This window comes from Symsagittifera roscoffensis, chromosome 7 (genome assembly GCF_963678635.1).
Source record: "Symsagittifera roscoffensis chromosome 7, txSymRosc1.1, whole genome shotgun sequence".
Taxonomy (NCBI): Eukaryota; Metazoa; Xenacoelomorpha; order Acoela; family Convolutidae; genus Symsagittifera; species Symsagittifera roscoffensis.
In genome coordinates this window covers 48,762,210-48,781,970 of record NC_087068.1, presented here as the reverse complement: position 1 = coordinate 48,781,970, position 19,761 = coordinate 48,762,210, and the positions used below count along the sequence as shown (strand labels likewise).

The window sequence follows — 19,761 nt, the reverse complement described above, 5'->3', positions numbered from 1 at the left end:
GCAAATTTTCAAATATTTTTGTTTATACTAATATAATAGTTTCCATTTTATAATTCTCAAATTCATTAGTGAGCTATGCTCTTGTAATATTTTAAGACTTTTAAAATTTCGTGTTGATGGCATTGGCGTCAAAATTTATTAACTTTAAAGGAAAATCAATAAAACTTCAAAAACTCCCAAAACAGAATTTTGGGTCCATCGTTGTTAAGCTTAGCTGCTCAGAAAGCTTTTCATTTTTTTTAGAAATTAAAGAGAGTTGAGGATATGCGTATTTGAGGTGTAAAACATTTTGAGTTCAATTTCAATTTTCGATTCTAGAGCCTTCACTGTGTACATTACAGATCACCCGGGCAGAGATGCTCGACACATGATTCGACCGAAACGATCAAACGGTGTCCCTTTTTGACTTATTCAGTCGAACGATGTCCGATTTCGACTTTTTGAGTCCAACGATGTCCGTTTTCGGCTTTGTTCGGCTATACCGGACAATGTTCCACTTTGTTCGACTTTACCGGACTTTGTTCGACTTTATTGGATATTGTTTGACTTCGTTCGACTTAATCGGAAATTTTACCGGGAATTAATCGAACCGTTCTATCTTACGACGATACTCGGACATCATTTGACGGTTTCTGTCGGAATCTATCTAGCCTTTTCGACTCATGATTCGACCCTGTTCGACCCATGATTCGACTTTGCTCGACAATAGTCTTCGTTCCACCGTTTTAATTTGCGACGAGTCCGTTCGCCAAAGTTCAGGCTATAGAAGCACATATTGGGTTTTTCCAGACTACCGCGAGTAGAAATTAATACTTCCTGACTTTGCTGACGAAAATTATGCGACGGTGACTGGAAAAACTCAATGAAAACATTGACGACCCACGCCCATGGGAGAATCTAGGAAAAATCGACCTTTTCAAATGATTTAAATTCGACTAAATTGATTTTCCGAGCTCTCTCAAAAAATTATTGAGACTCTATAATGACCAATCTGACCAAAAAATTTCGTTTTTATTGGCGCTCGCTCTCTCTTCAAATTTAGTATGTATTACAAAAGTATTAAGACGAGTCAGCCCAAACGGGAGGTCGCAAATAAAACCAAAAGGGGACCCTTTGGGTAAGCAGGAGGTCAAATCCTTGGGAGGAAGGCTAAATCTTGAATTTCAAAAAGTTTTCGTAAGATATAATATTGTTGATATTATCAATGTGGAACTTTTTTTATCGATAGTTGGATAGTTCATATTATGTAACGTGCTTAAAGTTGAAACTTTTTTTATATATGGTTGATGAGAGCTCAATGTATATTGAAGTAGATCACTTCGGCCGAGTTTATCCAAAGATCGGGTGCTATATTATAAAGGCAAACTCAGTATTTTCTGACATTGTTTTCAAAAAAGAGCAACTTAATAGCAAGACCAAAAACTGTCTGATGCGGGACGATTAAAATCTCTGCTTGCGCATTAGTAGCACGCGTAAATTGTCCCAAATTAGACAAATCAAAGAGGCAAGCATTAACGTTTGATAATTTTACAAAATAAAGATCACATGTAGTACAAAGTTTTATTTTGAGCTCATGATAGCAAAATACTTTTTGGATGATAAAAATTCCGTCAAAACGTGCGAGTTCAAAAGTCTAAACTATTATGTAGCTTCCTCAAAAACTTAAGCAAAAACAAACAAGACTGCTCGTATCAGGGCGAAGCCCTGAATGTTCCGACTGCCTTTTAAGGTTTATGGAGCAGTAATAACATTAAAAAATTCAATGAAATAAAACAAAATGAAAATTTTTTTCTTCTAAAATTTGAATTTTTTTATGAAAATCATCCCCCCACACGCCATATAAAATACAAAAGGATAGATTTCGCTCTTCGTAACAAACCATTAATGGCAAATTAGCTTCTTTTAACCAATTTGGAACGATTTCTAAGACGGATTAAATCTCCGCTTACGCGTTAATAGCGCGAAATATATCGCGCGTTAATTGTCCCAAATTGGCCAAAATGGCAATCTTTAAACCCCCATAACTTTACGAAAAATGATCACAGGTAAAATATCTTTTCAAATTTGAGCTCAAGACAACAATACCTTTCGGATGATATAAAAAAATTCCGTCAAAAATGGCTAGTTAAAAAGTCGAAACTTGTCTGAAGAAAAAAAAACCCACCCCGAGCACAAATATTCCGTTACCTTCGTATCGAAAGTCGGAACAAAAAGTCGTTTTGACTGGTTTCTTAACGAACTATTTAACTGAGATCTAAACCACTGTGATGTTAATCATTTTATCCATTCAGATTCATTAAAAGTTATCGGTTTGCCAAAGTCAAAGTTAAAAAAAAATGAAATGCTTGTATCAGTGCAAAACTTTCAAATTTCGGATAAAATTTTAATGAGAAAAAAAAACATAATAAATATTTATAAATAACTGTTTACAGTTTTTCGAAAACCATCCCCCATACGCTATTTTAAATATGAAGCCATACATTTTTAATAAGCCGAATAGCATGTTTTGCATAGTACAATAATTCTGTATTGGCCATTAACTTTTTATTTTGAAATAATCTTGTTGAAACTTCTGTGGCTCAAAATCTATTCAAAATATTGTGTCAGAAAATTGCTTTCTATTTTTAATTGGTAGTTGACAGTGGGCAGGCACAACTATACAGATAAATTTGTAAAAAAAAAAGCACAACAAATGAATAGAAAGAGTATCAAAAATGCCAGCTTTGTCGCAATGTCACAAACTATCTGAGAGACAGATAATAACAGGCGTCTAAAATAACAATTGTGGCTGAATTATGCTCAAAAATATAAGAGGTATTGCATCAAGGCTAATTTTTTCATCAAAGAGAAATTCAAAGACATCAAGAGATTAAGTTCTTAACTGGATTAGCACAATTTTAAAAACTAAGCCAAGGAAATTAACGGAATTGAGCTGCAACTTTTTGTATTGCTCATTAATTTTCCAAATTTTTGAAGTTGGCAGTTTTCAAGCCATCACAGTTCTGTGAAGTAATTAGCCTTGTAGCAAAATCTTTTATTTTTTGAACATATTAGTTCAATATTAGTTTTCTGATTACCTAAAATTGACTTAAGAAACGTTGAAAATTGTCAGGAAAATATAGTCAAACCGAGCTCAATCATTAAGTTATTAATAGAGCTTTCAAATAAAATGACAAAATATTTGCGCTAGGGGTGATTTTTTTCCTCCAGATAAGCTTAAATTTCTTAGCAGGCAAATTGTAACATTTTTATCAGCCGAAAAGTACTGCGATTGTAGGCTCAATTTAAAAAAAAAACATTTCAGACGTGATCGTTTTTTGTAAATTTATGAGGTTTGATAATTGTCAGTTTGGTCAATTTGGAATATTTGATACGCAATTTGTTTCTGGCTGTTAACTTGTAAGCGGAGATTTGATAGAAATTGTTCAATTTTGAAGCAAGTTATTTGGTTCATTTCCATACTTTGCTACATGCATAGTATGTCACTTTGTACTTCACAGAGCTTTTTGGAAAGCAAACCCTGCTTGGTTGAACATCAAAGGCAGTCGGAAAGTTCAGAGTTTGACCTGATACGAGGAGTCTTGTTTTATTGTAATGCCAAAACAAAAATATAAAAAGGTACACAGATGATTTATAAAGTTTTTGCTAATGATGGCAAACGAAGTCAATTTTGTCGCAAAAATTAACAAGGCCACCGTTGAATATTTTTTCAATTTGCGTTTTTTCTTAATTATTAATTGACAATTTTTCAGTGGAGGTTTAATTACTTACCTCGCTCTCCATACAATGGTTTTTTCTTTACTTAAAAATCAATTCACATCGCTTAATATTTACGAAATAGGTTTTTTGAGCTTTTAAAGGTCCAATTTTTGAAGAAGCGATGTGATTGGATCCGAGATTAGGAAGAAGCGATGTGACAATTTATGCTTGGTGTAGTTATTTCATCAGAAAATTCTCAAACTTCAGCCATTTTGTCTGAAGCTTTATTTTATTTGAAAAACCATTAACGTTTTCAGCTCAAACTAAAATAAGATATTTTATCTGTGAATATTTTTTGTAAAGCTATAGGGGTTGTCAATTTGGCTAACTATTGGGGTCTATTAACTGTCGATAAATTGCGTGCTATTTACCCTTGAGCAATTGTATAATCCGTCTCATATATAGTTCCAAACCGAATGCGACAATCTAACAGTGCTATACGCTCATTACATAACTTAGGTATTTTAGATAACCCGTGGGAAAAGTTGTTTAAAAAAACAGATTAATAAAAATATCTCTTTTTTTTCAATTTTGTTTCCAATTTCTGTCATTTTTCAAAAAGTTTACTAAAATTTATTCCACAATTCTTAATGGACAGTCGGATTAATCAAGACCCTGATAAGTGCAATCATGTTTTTTTTCATATTTTTAGGGTACTAAAACTTGAAAAACGCAAATTAAATTGATCGCCCGAAATAATTCGACTGCCATTTGGCTAATTTTGATTCTTTCTTGGGTAGAAAACTAATAACTTTAAAATACTGAAAAATTAAACTGTTGGCTATCCTTTCAAAAAAACTATCATCAATTGATAAGCTTTACAACTCGAGTCGAAATTGAGACCGGTATAAATCGCCAAAGTTAAACTTATTCATCGTGAAAAAAAGTTCACTCATAGGCACTGATCATTTAGTCCAAAAAATGCTCTAAATGGCTATTTCTATTCTTCCAACGTTTACCAAAGATAATTGCCGTTGAATTTTTCTTTGCATTTGATGTCATTTGGTCCATATTTGTATTATGTTATAAAAAAAAATTTTCATTTGACAGTTTTCATTCAAAAACAGTTTGAATAAAAAACAATCACCATAATTTTTTTTCTGTTATTATCTTCGATTGAAAGCTGGAGTAAAACTCCCCATTTCTGTTGGTGCAAATTTCCGTAAAAAGAAAGGAACTAATTATCAATAAAAAATTGGTTAAGTATTTCAATTTTCGAAGAAAAATTTGAGTAATTGAGCTAGGTGTAATTTTTTTTCAGACAAATTTTGATTTTTAACCAGCCATTTTTGAATGGCGTATTTTATGCCATCTGACTAGTAAAGATGCTTAAAGATATGTTTCGTTCTTTAAACTCGTGAGTCTTTTAACTCGCTATGTAGTTTGGTCTTTTAACTCGAGAGTGGTGAATTAATCTGGCTCAAATATTGTTTCGAGGCAAGCTAGTTGGAGCAATATTATTACAACGCTAGACATTAATTGCATCACTTTGTACTTGACATAGCGTGTGGGAGAACCATTTGCTATAAAATAATCCAAAAAAAAATTATAATTTTTTTCTTTTTCGAAGATTTAATTTAAAAAGTTCTTAAGAGATGACTCATTCCTTGGAACTTAGATGGCAATCGGAACATTCAAGATACGAGCACGGGCAGTCTTATTCTTTTGCTTATTTTTGGTGCAATCATGTTTTAAAAAGGTATAGTTTGTCCAAAATTTTGCGGTATTGTTGGGTTCATCTGAAATTTCACCTTTTTTACCCGACCAACAATTGGTTTGAAAAATTCAACTTTCTTTTTAAAAAAATATCAATTTACCATGACAAAAAATTTCCCGAGAGAGTCATTAGAACTACACGCATGGCGCCTAAAAAAGAGTTCATTTTCTTTCATAAGAATTTTACTTAGCCCTTTATTTCACTTACACAGAAAAACAAGATAATGATTAATTACTCGTAACTGGGCATTTAGGAAGGAAACGAAGGGAACGTATAACTATTCGCAACCTATCAATCAAAAAGTGATAGGTTTTTGTCTAAATATTTGCTAATTTTACGCCTGTTTTCCACTTTTCCCATTGTTGAACGTCAAGTTTCTGGACCACAAAAAATCTCAGATGTCACGTTCACCGAGTGCGCAATAAACTTCCCTCAATAATGTATTTTTAGTGCTTTTAAGTAGCTGTATCTCAAAATCAATTTTTTTTAGCAACCCTTCCTCTGACTAAAAAACTGAATTTGCTACTGCGCTTACAGTCATATTTTAAAAAAGTTTGAGCAAAATGATTTTAAAAAATTAACATTTTGTCCAGAACTCTCTAAAGCCACTCTAAACCAATGAAAAATGAAACCATGTGTTTGGAACAATTTTTAAACATTTCCAGGAATTTTGTTAAAGTTTTGAGATAGCTTATTTGCGCTATTCTTGCTTCTAAGTGCTTAAGCTCGGTGTTCGCTGTGGTTTTTTTACATTGAAACACTGAGTTTTGACTCAACTTCAATTTGAAATAAATTTGAAGAAAAAAAAATGCATTTAAATTTTGGAAAGGTATGGTTTTAAAATTTGGAATAAAGATTAGCGCATGAAATATTTCATTCTATTTAAACTCTAAACTGATCCAATTCATAAATCATCACAAATTAAATGGCGAGCTATTTAGCCTCAAAACTACCTATCGACGTGAAATGTAAAACTTTGTCCCTATCAGTGTATGGAGGGATTTTTCCCAAATTTTACCCAAACTCTCTGTTTAGCGGCGCAAAAAATTTTAGCAAAGCAAGGTTTGTTAGTGTTCTAGGAGATCTGTGAAAATAATGTGGTCCATAAAAAAATAAAATCGTCGACAACCAACCCCCCCCCCCCCAAAAAAAAAAAATAAAAAATAAAAACATCTATAACCGCCTTAGTCTGAAATGCAAAGCTATTCACACTGTTTTCTTTTAATTTTTTTTGCTACTAAAAAAAAAGAAAGCGTAATTATGACGAGTCAATCGGTCCCACTGGACAGTTTTTGTGCACTTGGTTTTTTTTAAAAAAAGAATCATCTGAACTTAGTTTTACTCCCCATTGCGTAGTGGGAACACTTTAAAAGTTTGCAGCAGGAAATTTTACCTTATTTTTTGCAAACTGATTTCAATAAAAAATTAATCATTTCTGCCAAATTGTTTCTTTGAGTTTGCCCTTGCTTGAGTCCCTTTTAATAAATTATTCATCACTTAAATACACCTGGACAACATAAAAACTGAAGAGAAACAATTCAGAACAATGAAAAGCCCATAATTTTAACTTTATATAACAAGGCTCTAGTGGGGGGTCTTATTTAAGACAAGGTGCTGATTAGTTGAATTGTCTGTTTGTTGTTCACAGAAATCAAAAAAATTATTAATTAGTTCGAAAGAAATCATGACATTATGAAATGATTTTACCGCGTTTTGCGTGAATGAATGTCAGACAAATTCATGTCATGAATATCCTTGTGGGAGAAGATCTAAGGGTATATTTAGAACCGAAGGGGAAGGGGTTGAGCCCAGTTTTTTTTGTGATACAATTGAAGTTGTCTTAAACCTCTTTTTTTTTAGAAATAAAACCTCTTTTTTTAGAGGGCAAGTTTCACCGTTGGTCTCGTTAAAGTACCTAGGGCTGTTTTCAGTTTACACAAGCGCGCGATGCCATTCGAGCCGGTAAAAACTTCTAGCACTCGACCCAGTAGCCAGATGCTTTGTGGTCTACAGTCCTCAAGTATCCACAAGAGGCCATCTTTTTCGAGTGGTTCCTCGGTTTGCGTCTATTTACTATTTTTGATGAGAGTCGGAGCTTACTCTTCAAGCTGTCAAGTCTATCTTTTGCTCGTTTCCCGGACGTGTTGGACAGTTTACTAGTAGATGCTTCGTAGAAGGCTGCTCCTGGAGCGTAGACGAAAGGACGACCCATTACCCATTAGGAAGTGGTTGGGTGTCAGTGGAAGGTCGTCGTCAAGATCACTACTGAAATGCGTTAGAGGACGTGAGTTGAAGATTGCCTCAGTCTCGTCTACTATAGCACTAAATAGAGCTCTTGATAGTCGATCAGAACCAAGATTTAGTAAGAACGCTCGTTTAATGATTCATGGCATGAATTTGTCTCACGCTACTTCTCGCAAAACGCGGTAAAATCATTTAATAATGTCATGATTTGCGCAAAAAATTTAGTAATATTTTTGACTTCGGTGAACAACTACGAGATATTTAAAAACATAATTCATCATCTTGTCTTAAATAGGTCCTGTTTTTAGGTATATTCAGGAGCCTCATAATATCACTCAAAACTTTTCACTTGCCACTAATTAGAAAAAACGCGAAGCTATCCGGAAAAATAACGAACTATGGCGGGGAAAAAAGTGACAACCATTTACATTTACATTTACATTTACATTTACCAATCCTCGAGCTTAGAATGACGCGAACGTTTTTTTTGAAATTGCTTTTTTAATGCAAATAACTTGAACAACAAAGTGGCGTCAAAGCTATAGGGAATTTAAGATCAACAAGCAAACCTAATTTGAAAAAGCCGGAACAAAAGAGCACTTAAAAGGGCCAAAAAACTACCGATAGGAATTAACGAGAGCTACGTAAAAGTCTTTAAATACGACAATCGAAGAGCTAAATCTGCCTCAAACAATTGAACGGCGCTCAGGCATTCTCTCTAATTGGAATTAGATAATAGGATGATGAGCCTGAGCCACAAAAGTTGGTGGGGCTGAAAATTAATTAAGGGCTTGTTGGTGAAAGTTGTTTCAAAATCCATTCCACCGAGACCAAAGGCACCGTGAAAATCGACTTGGCATCGTAAAACCCGTCTACTCAACATCGAACGCCAATTTTTCGAAAGATCGCTTTGCCGAAAAAAAATGGTTTGCAGCTGAAGCTTTTGAACGCTTTTGGAACTAATTTTTTTTGGTCACTTTTTTGAATTTTTTTACTTTGAAGCCAGAAAAATATTTTCATGAATCATACTTGTGAATTAAGTTAAACGACAACAATAAAAATTGGCAAGATGATTTTCGAAATAAAAACAGCAACTGTTTGTGTTTGAAGCGGCATTGAAGTGGTTTTTGCGCTCCGTTAAGCGACAAAGAGTCTTTTTTGTAAAACGTTTCCTTAATTACCCCGGAGAAAACGCCTTCAAACTATGTTTCCCTGTTCTTTTGCCACGCATCATCAACTATCCAATCGGTTTTTTGTTCAAACCACTCACCTTTTGTTCAGTAATAATCTATTTTTTTTCACCGTAAATCGCTGCTTTAATTACCTTTTTAACTTTCAACTTTTTGCTTCGTTTCATTTATAACTTTATTTTGAAAAATATCCTATTTGCACAGTTTTTCAATTTTCTAATGAAAATTTTCACATGGAATACGACAAAATCGCGCAGTATTTCAACCTCGGATAATTTTTTATTTTAATTGTTTCCCTTTTTTTGCTCTTGGTTCAAGTAAGTACGGAATAATCGGGCAGTAACAATTGTATGAGGAAGTTCAAAATTACTGCTCAGTTGGTTAAACAGTCCTTTCTTGCAGCTAAACGGACCTGCACAAACAGTAAGCAGTCTATGGGTAAATTTGACAATATCCACCATTAAAAAAATGTCATTTACTAAAAACCAGAGCAGACTGAGATCTACTTGACGCCCTCCTTTTTTCATTTCAAATCAGCCACCAGCCCAAAAGTAGAACCAGCAGTTTTGATTAGATAAATATTCACTATTTTCAATTGTTATTTTAAGTATCCGTTTCACTTAACCCATATTGAATAAAAACTTGTCAAAAAAGAAATTGCACTTTTTATTTCAAAGCCAGAAAAAATCAGCAAAAAAGAAAAACAAAAAACTGCTGCAACTGTGAAGGTATTTTTTCTTCAGATCGCTTTGATATGCATTTTGATTGGTCACAATCAAAAGCATTTTATATTCATTTTATATCTGAGTTTAAACCGCTTCCTTCTTTATTCTAGCCCCAAAAGTATCTTTTATGACATCAATTTCCGAACTTAGACTTTTTCATCATTGCTTAAATTATCATTTTTCTTGGTTATTTTTATATTGACTTCAAACATACCACAAAAAGTCTCTTTTTAACACTGACATATTGGCTCGCTAAAAAAGTTCTTTTTAACCATAGAGCAGATCTAGAGATATTTTTCGAGGCGTTTTTTTTTCAGAAGAGAAATTTGAAGAAATTAACAGATAATTCGGAACAGGAAAAGGAAATCAAAGTCACCACAACCAGGCCAAAATTGGAAGTTAATATAAAACAATATTGGATCAGACACATATTTGGTTTAGTCTTTCCGTTTTTCTTACTAATCCCCCGATTTCATTTGATTCACCCAACATTACTGCCTTACTTTTTGTTCATTTTCATTCAACCATTTCAAGTAGTAACAATTAAACCCAATAATCGGGATAATGCAACCTTAAGACATTGTTATTGGCACTTGTTAGCGATCAAAATTGGGCTGAAAATTCAAAATAACAGGTAAGAAATTTCTCGAAATTAGTTTGAAAAGCACAATTCATTGAATCTGAAAAATGTTGTGTGGAGGCGTCGATAACAACAGTGTTTTTATTAAATTGCGGATTTGGGCCTCCCGCCTTAAAAATTGCAATTTTGTCACATTGGCAATTCTGTCAAACCTTTAGTAGCGGCAAAAAAACACTATTAGAAAACTGATTTTGTTCAATTAAAAATCCATCCCAATCTCGTAGCCCTCTTGTTTTCTATTTTGCCATGAAAAACCTATAAAATTCTTGGATGGGAGCTTGGAAAGGTTGGGTCGACTCAATTACAATTGACTCCACTTGAATAGTCTTCATACACCTGAAACAATTAGGTTGAACTACTTTCAATAAAAACAAAGGATCTCCTCAACCACCCGCACCCCCATAATACATAGCAACGAATTGCCATCCTTATTAAGAACTGTTTCAGCGATTAGGTATATGTGAAAATTGTGCCCAGCAATGAATATTCCCGTTTTGCAAAAGGGGGAACTAGTAAGAGATCCGAAACAAAATTGGAGCAGCAGTCTCCTTCGATCTTTCAGGGTGTTTGGTTTTCTATCGCAACCAATTTTTGATAGAAAAAAAAAGGTTTGTTTTCAACTGATTCATTCTTTTTTTGCAAAATACTTGAAGTTACTGACTAGTCCTGACAGTTACAAAAAACGCGGATGGCAAACAAAATGATACAACCCGACAGAACAACAGAAACTATGCTACCTGAATATTTGCATATTTTTAACGCAGATTTTCAATGAAAACCAAAGTTACGCAACCAAACTTATTTATAAAAAAAGCATAAGTTAAAACCAAAACCAAATCAAAATTTGAGAGACGAAGGAGTTGGACCGGTTCATTTGACAGAAAAATTTTTGGCTGGCTTTTTATCTGAGCCGCAGATGCAAAAAAAGAATCATTTGGAACCATTGGGAACTATTTTTTTCGAAATACTGTCGGTAGAAAAAAACGTATGACATTGTGGAATTCCGCTAGTGATGGTGCAAAGCCATGTGATTACGGGATCGAATCGCATTAATGTTGCAAATTGCGAGGTGAGCTCTGGCAAGTAGGTCATAGCTTAAATGGCACTGGTTATTGTGAACCTGAATAATTGATTTCCTGGTTAGGTTTCCGTGCTGATTGACTAAAAAAGGAAAAAAATAGTTCCCGCACATTACAAAAGTTGATATTCATCGCAACTTTTTGAGATAAAACACAAAAAATGTCAGTTATGTACCACTTCTATAAGTTAGGAGACAGAAATGATGCACTGATCAGCAAGTGTCAGTTGACTGCCCGTAACCAGGGAATTTACTGTGCAAGATCTGAAAATCTTTATTTTTTTTTATACGATAGTTGAGTCTCAGATTTGAAAGTCTTCATTTTAGATCTTGATAAGAACTGATTTTTTCAGATCTGAAATTTGGATCTGGAATAGAAAATTAGTTTCGCAATTAGTTTTTTTCGAACTAAATTTTTTGTTCAACTGTGTTAAAAATTGTTCAAAACTGTAAGGAGACCTATCAATTTTTTGACTTTCTTGCGCAACTTATGCGTTTTCAATGTTTATTTCTTACTTGGTGAAACATTTAGGTTGAACTACTTTCAATATATACAAAGGATCTCTTCAACCACCCCCACCCCCATAATACATAGCAACGAATTGCCATCCTTATTAAGAACTGTTTCGGCAATTAGGTATATGTGAAAATTGTGCCCAGCAAAGGATATTCCCGTTTTGCAAAAGGAGGAACTAGTAAGAGATCCGAAACAAAATTGGACTAGCAGTCTCCTTCGATCTCTCAGGGTATTTGGTTTTCTATCGCAACCAATTTTTGATCAAAAAAAAATAAAGTTTGTTTTCAACTGATTCATTCTTTTTTTTGCAAAATACTTGAAGTTAATGACTAGTCCTGGCAGTTACAAAAAACGATGATGGCAACCAAAATGATACAACAAGACAGAACAACAAAAACTATGCTACTTGAATATTTGCATTTTTTTAACGCAGATTTTTAATGAAAACCAAAAGTTACGCAACCAAGATTATTTATTAAAAAATGCATAGGTTAAAACCAAATCAAAATTTGAGAGACGAAGGAGTTGGACCGGTTCATATGACAGAAAAGTTTTTGGCTGGTTTTTATCAGAGCCGCAGATGCAAAAAAAAGAATCATTTGGAACCATTGGGAACTATTTTTTTTTCAAAACACTGTCGATAGAAACAAGCGTATGACATTGAGGAATTCCGCTAGTGATGGTTCAAAGTCATGTGATTACGGGTTCGAATCGCATTAATGTTGCAAATTGCGAGTAGGTCACAGCTTAAATGGCACTTGTTATATGAGCTTTTGTGAACCTAAAAAATTGATTTCCTGGTTAGGTTTCCGTGCTGATTGACTAAAAAGGAAGAAAATAGTTCCCGCACATTACAAAAGTTGATATTCATCGCAACTTTTTGAGATAAAACACAAAAAATGTCACTTTTCTGCCAATTTCTATATGTTAGGAGACAGAAATGATGCACTGAACAGCAAGTGTCAGTTGGCTGCCCGTAACCAGGGGATTTACTGTGCAAGATCTGAAATTTTTTACTTTTTTTAAAACGAAATTTGAGTCTTAGATTTGAAATTCTTCATTTTAGATCTTGATAAGAACTCATTTTTTCAGATCTGAAATTTGGATCTGAAATAGAAAATTTTATTTCTGAAATAACCTTCAAAAACTTCAGAACTGAAATTAGGTCTGAGAAATTCTTTGTTGAATTATAATTTATGCATTTGGAGGAAACAATTCACTTTTTGTGTTTAGATTTTTCTGCAATACACAATCATGTTTAGTTTAGCTGGTGGTAGAAAAAACTTCAGAATAATTTTGCAATTAGTTTTTTTCGAACTAAATTTCTTTTTCAACTGTGTTTAAAATTTTTCAACACTGTTAGGAGACCTATCAATTTTCTGATTTTCGTGCGCAACTTACGCGTTTCCAATGTTTATTTCATACTTGGTGAAACAATTTTTTTCCATTTGAGTACCTGCAAAAAGCTAGCAGAAGCTATCAAAAACTATAGTATCAAGAAAAGCAAAAATTGTGTCATTAAAATAAAACTTCAGATCTGAACTTAGATCCGAAGTAGATTTCATCAGAACTGAAATAGCCAAAAACAAAAAAATCAGATCTGAAATTAGATTTGAAATAACCCATTCCTAAAGTATCCAAGCGTTATTTGCAGATCTGAAAATTACATCTGGAAAAATATATATTTCACATCTGAATTAGAACACTTATTAGGTACGGGTGAAGTAATTGAGTAATTATAGACAGACAATATCAAGGAATGATAGAAAAAGTAGATAGATCGTTTGACAGACCAATTATTTAGAATGAAAATGAAGAATGAGTGTTTTAGCAGACCAAGGTAAAACAGCTGCCGCAAGATTTTTTAGTCTTGGGTCAAGCTATATCTTGGCTCAAGCTTAGTCTTGAGTCAAGCTACTTTTGTTACGACAATTATTTCGCTGTGAATCAACAAATTATTAGACCTGGGTCAAGCTATTTTTGTTGTCAATTACCTCGAGGTGAACCAAATCCCTGAACATAACAATATTTAATTTCAACAAGGTGTTTGGTCTGAAACAAATGGATAAATGGGCAAAAAACGGAAAGATTAATGCTTTTTTTTTCATTTTGAATTCCTAATTTTATCCACATTATATGGATGTAGCATTTGATATTTTTTGTTTCTTTTAACGTATAATAAGAACAAATAATTAGCTTCAATTATTATAAATGGTTTAAATTTTTGCGTACGCCTGAATAGGACACAGCCTATTGCTTAATTATCCAGTTTTGAATTATAGTAATAAATGGTTAGTCCCAATCTCAACCCCAGATAACTTCACATCGAATGATTGCAGGTAAAAATTACTTTAATGGAAGGCTTAGGGCATTCAGATACTAGAAATAATTTTGTAAAAACGGCGAATTAAATACACAAATAAAATTTTTGGAGAAAAAATATAAACCCGGGACAACTATTTTGTAACTTTCTTCAAAAGTCGGAACAATGATTTAATTTAAGTTAGCGGCAAACACTGATTCATGCGCACAGTACCACTCTACCGAATGTAACCGCATCGGATTTGCTTGTCGATAATCTGCTGAAAAATTGGTCTGCTAAATGCATGTCTGCTAAAAGACCAACAACATATAAAAAAGTTAAGTTTAACCTCAGCAAGAAACCCAGTCATAAATAAATCAAGTCAGTACTGCCAATCATTTTAAAACATAAACAAGTTTGCTTGTATCAGGTCAAAGCCCTGCCTATAGTTTTCATTTAACGTCTATAAATTAATTTATAATTTTAAAGAAAAGGATGAAATAAACAAGTCTTTTTTAGCATTCCGTCACAATTATCCGTCACTTTCTTTGAGAATTGGAACAAAATGAAGTATTCAATTATCTTGTCTGCTTTCTCACTTATTTTAAATCTTAGCGGAATCTCAGGTTTGATACTATTTTCTTGTAAAGCAAAAATATTGTTACCAAGAAAACATTTGTATTTCAACTCACTGTGAATAAATACGAAGACATAGAAAAAAATGGGGCTCAAAGTTTTTGAAAATGTTCCCGCTGAAATGCTAAAAAAATATGCGAGCTAAATTGCTTGCTACTTTTACTTTTCTGAAATTGCAGCAATTATGTGGCTTGTTTCAAGTTGTTTGGGGCAGGGGCGGATCTAGGATTTTCACGAGGGGGGGTGGGGCGGATTTTCTCGACTCTTTTTTTAGGTCGACCAAATTGATTTTCTTAGCTCTCCCAAAGCACTACAATTACCCTGTTTCGGTCAAAACTTCAACGCCGCAGGCAAAATTTTGAAAAAACCGGCCAAAAAGGCGTTTTTGGGCACTTTTTGGAAATTTTTTACCAAAAAATTGCCTTTTTTCGGCGCGCGCTCCCCTCTCAAAATCAGTTTATATTGGCGCCAAAGGCGCCTTTAGAAAATTTTAGGGTACGTCACCTAAAATGGATATCTCAAAATAGTACAAAGGGGGACCCTTTGGGTCGGCAGGGGGTCAAATCCCTGAGAGGGAGAGGGGGCGGGGGGGGGGACGCCTCTCCCTCTCAGGGATTTGACCCCCTGCCGACCCAAAGGGTCCCCCTTTGTACTATTTTGAGATATCAATTTTAGGTGACGAACCCTAAAATTTTCTAAATCCGCCCCTGTGTATGCCCATTAATAGTGCTTTTTGAAAACGAATCAAAACTCATAATCTGAAAAAAAACTTACTTTCGACGACATTACATTTTTTTGTAATGTTCCAATAGTAAATAAAATTTTGAGAAAAAAAAAATTATTGGCTACATCAATTGCTAGAAATTGACACCGGGGTCCCTGTTCCGTTTCATGATTTGGTAAAGACTTTCTCCGGTTGTTCAGTTGAAACTAAGCAATCTTCCGGCTATAGGGTTTCTTCAAAAATTCGTTTTGTGTTTCCGAATTAATTATGTTCAACACAAACGATTTCTTTAGTCATCTGATCCCATGCGCTTGAACTGCACAGTTGAGCTAGATCCCTCAGAGCTGAATGGAACGTTTCATAAGACTTTGATTTCGCTTGCTTCCAAAAAAGCAACTTCAAGACACCAAATTCTATGTTACTGTGAGCTTGAACGTATCTTCGCGTAGTTCCCCTATCTATTGAGTAGCCACATGCAAGTCTGTGATTATCCCCGGCTGTGTGTTTGTATTGGAGTTTTTGATGACCTTCTTCGCCCAACGACAGGAACATATGGTAAAAAGACTACTCGTATCAGGGCAACGCCCTGAATGTTCCGATTGTCAAAGAACTGGTCTCGAATAGTTTTTGGTTAATGAAATATTGACAAACTGTGAATTTTAAGCGGAATATTAAGAATTGTGTAGGGAGTTAATAAAACCAATTAGCCTGTCTCACTTGGAATTGGGACGATTTTGTGGTGCGGGATATTTCGCCACGCGTAAATAATGCGCGTTAAACATTCAGCATCAAAGTATCACAGCGCTCTTATTGCCACGTTTGTATATTAGTGAGCATTTCAATGCAAAATTTAAGTCACGAAAATCTATTGGCGAGTGCGCCCAAATTAGGACCACAAAAATCATGAAGCAATCCACCGAGGAAAGTAATTTTGAGAATTGGTCTGAATAAAAAACCACCCGAGCATATAATTTCTTTACAAAAAGTCGGAACAAATTCTTGCGGACCTTCAGTCGAAACATAGCAAGCTTGCGTCGAACACATTTTTGCTATGGTCGAGTCGGTCGAGACCATGCAAACTTGGATCGGGTCGGTCGAAACATAGACGTTTTTGGTCGAGTTAAAACAAACACCTCAACCCGGGCTATACGAAGGTACGTGTTCGGATATGTTCTTGTCAACAAACTTCAGTACGGGAGGCTTCACTCAGTATTTATATATTTTAAACTGATTGATTGTCTTTCCGAATCCCAAGATATTTAACAAGAAAGCGCATCCCAGCCCATCATGCGAATCTAGGCGCACATTTTTTGTAATAGTTTTCTGGTTGTAGTGTGGTTGCTTTGCTATTTCTGTCTGTGGTTTCTTGAGGAATAAAAGATTAATACAAGACTCAATTCATCTTGTTTGTATAATAGATAAGTTTGTAAATAATGTCATGACAAAATATAGAGTTCAACTTAAATCTTTCATAAATTGAGACAGAGTGAATGAGCGAACTTGATTAAGAATAGAATATGGATTGACAGGTCGATAGCGACCTTGATAGCCAATAGGCAAGATTAACACGATTAACAACTAGCATTGAAAGTAATACTATAATGACGTCATAACAATACAGTTAGACAGCACCACACCACATTTCCCCCTCTAGGGAAAAATTCAAATGAAACATTTGAATTTCCTTTATTTATGAATAACTAAACGTACACTCACTGCCGGTAACAAAACTTCTTATAACAAATAAAGCACTAAGAGAAGTTTGCAAGATTGACAGATATGAACTTTAGATAAATGTACTGAAAATGTTTTTAAATGACTAGAAAAGTTTAAATAACAGGAGAGTTTTACTTATCTGCACGACGCAAGGGATGATCCAATGAACTCATGCTCGGAAAACGGGTATATTTTCTGCTGAAACCCTCTGGCTCATTGAGTAGAACAACCCGGGACTGCCCCATTTGAAAATTTGGCTCTTGGTTAGCCACGGCAAAACGAACTCTCCTGTCCGGCGAAACAGAAGTTGAGGGAGAAGACAAAGTAGCTTGGACGACATTCACGGAATGTCTGATTGGGCTGCCGTAGAAAGTTGTCTGCTTTTTCCGGCGAGATGAGATTCGGGAGATGAGATTAGAGAAACTAAACCAGAAACATCCCGGGTGGGAAGACCCGATGCTTCCAAATTGGTCGAAGAGCACTCTTGTAGCTTCGGTACCGATGGCTCATCGTCAGAGGAGATAGGGATAAGATCCGGGCAGAATAGTAGTTTGTCTTTCGTGGGAGACGGTGACTTCGGTTTGATATTGATGGGAACCTCCGCTCCTTGGTTTCCTGATGTGGACGAAGAAGCCGTCAAATCTATTACTGGAGTAGACTGTTGAGGATAAGGAATAGCTTGAACTCCTGGAGCCTCCGATACCAAATTGTACTTCGATTTGGACGATAAAACTTGGGTAGATGGCGTAGACGAAGACATCATAGATGGGAATTGCGGACGAGCAGGTATAGACACATTTTTGGCCGAAATTCGTTGACGAGAACTAGTTGGCTCTAAAGGACGATTGTCCTCTGACGATGAAGGCGAAGATGATGACGCAGTGGGGCGTTTTTGCCCCTTTTTGACAGGCGAGATGTCCTATATTTTCGAGATGTTCGAATGCCGAAATTGCTTCATCTATTCAATTGGTTTCAATATTCTAATTGGTTTTGGCCAATTTTGGATAAACCACAAAATTCAGCGTAACTGCTTTCTGGTTTTGATGATTCCCAAATTGTCTCTAATAGCTGTTTTTTTTGGTCACCAATGGCTTTAGTGTCATCTTCTTGATAGTGCCATTAATGGCTTTAGTGCCATCCTTTAGAGAATTGATTTTCTATGAGTTCACAGAAAGTTTCTGATCGTTGAATGCAGTTTTTTAATGGTCTATTGGTTTCGAAATGGGTCAATTATTATACTAACTAGCAAGCAACCTGTTTTGATGATTATTGATAGCATTTTGTCTAGAGGTTAACAATTTTCGTCAAATAATACCAAGTTACCTGCACTGCGTTGGCTAGTTAGTTCAGATCCATTGCTAGTTTTTTTGTCCCGTTTGACTGAAATTTCGAAAATATGCGCCCATTATCTGGATATTTGTCCAAATTGTTTTTTTTTCTTGGTGATAGTTTAACCTCCGCTTTTGCTTGATTTTTTATGTGGTTTGGTATCTTCTGTGTTTCGTGGTGGATTGCTGTAGGTTTCCTCCTGAATTTTGGGTCAATCAATTGTGGTCGATCACTGTTGCTAATATCCAACTATCCGCCATCAACTTCTTTTCTCATCAGTTTGTAGACGTATCTTGTGTATCTTTTGTCCGTTCATAACTTCGCTCTGCTTCCGTTATTACTCCCAGCTGAGCAGTTCGTTATTATATCCAGCTGAGCAGTCCATTCCCTTCTGTGTCATTTGTTTTTCACCCTCAAAGCGAATTCTTTATCTGCATTTACTGCATAGTTTCGTTGTTGCTTCCAAAAAGTCTCTTTGTGCCCTGGTGCCCATTAATGACTCATCCATTGCATGGAGTTGACACCATTGTCCCTTCTCCTTTTTTCTTGGAAAGATCTTCTACGATTGTCCACATAACTGACTTCTCTAAATTTCTGCAGGCTCTCGATCATTTTGTGTTCCCTCTCGGATACTTTGACCATTCTTATATATTTTTTCCAAGTTCCAAGTTTATATCTTATATTAGGCGATTTTTCGGCGGAAATCGTTTCCTAAAACAGTTCATTCCCTTTTTAAGAGTTGTTGAAGTTCAACGTAAATATAACCTCTGCCATTTGTTCTCAGCTGCGCATAGACTGCACACTTGGTCCCGATACCTCAGAACTACATGAAACTTTTTTATGTTTTTTTTTAAGCTTAATTCCCGAAAAACAGCATGAAACATCAAATATCATGTTTCGATGCCCTTTGAACGTTTTGTCAAGTTTTTCTCATAACAGATGAGCAGACACATAGACAGCGGCGTGCGTAGAAATTTTTCTAGGGGGGCGGTTTTTCGAAAAAAAATTGAAAATTTTGTCGACCTTTTCTTTTTTTTAGGTCGACCAGTTTTACTTCCCGAGCTCTTCTGCGCCGCAGACAATTAAAAAAAAAAAACAGGACAAAAAAGGTGTTTATAGGCAATTTTTGGAAAAATTTAACCAAAATATTACGTTTTTTCGGCCCGCGCTCCCTCCTCAAAATT

At 35.0% G+C, this 19,761-nt stretch overlaps 2 protein-coding genes across 4 annotated transcripts in view; one reads left to right on the top strand and one right to left on the bottom strand.

Moving 5' to 3' along the window:
• The window catches only part of LOC134851528 (la-related protein 1B-like), a 424,232-nt gene that overhangs the window by 217,772 nt on the left and 186,699 nt on the right, over window positions 1–19,761 (bottom strand). The window lies entirely within an intron of this gene.
• Window positions 9,681–19,761, top strand: part of LOC134852061 (probable G-protein coupled receptor 63) — a 30,306-nt gene continuing 20,225 nt past the window's right edge. Inside the window, exon 1 of the mRNA XM_063868341.1 lies at window positions 9,681–10,269. The gene's annotated coding sequence lies outside the window, so the exon portion shown is untranslated. The remainder of the gene's footprint in view (window positions 10,270–19,761) is intronic.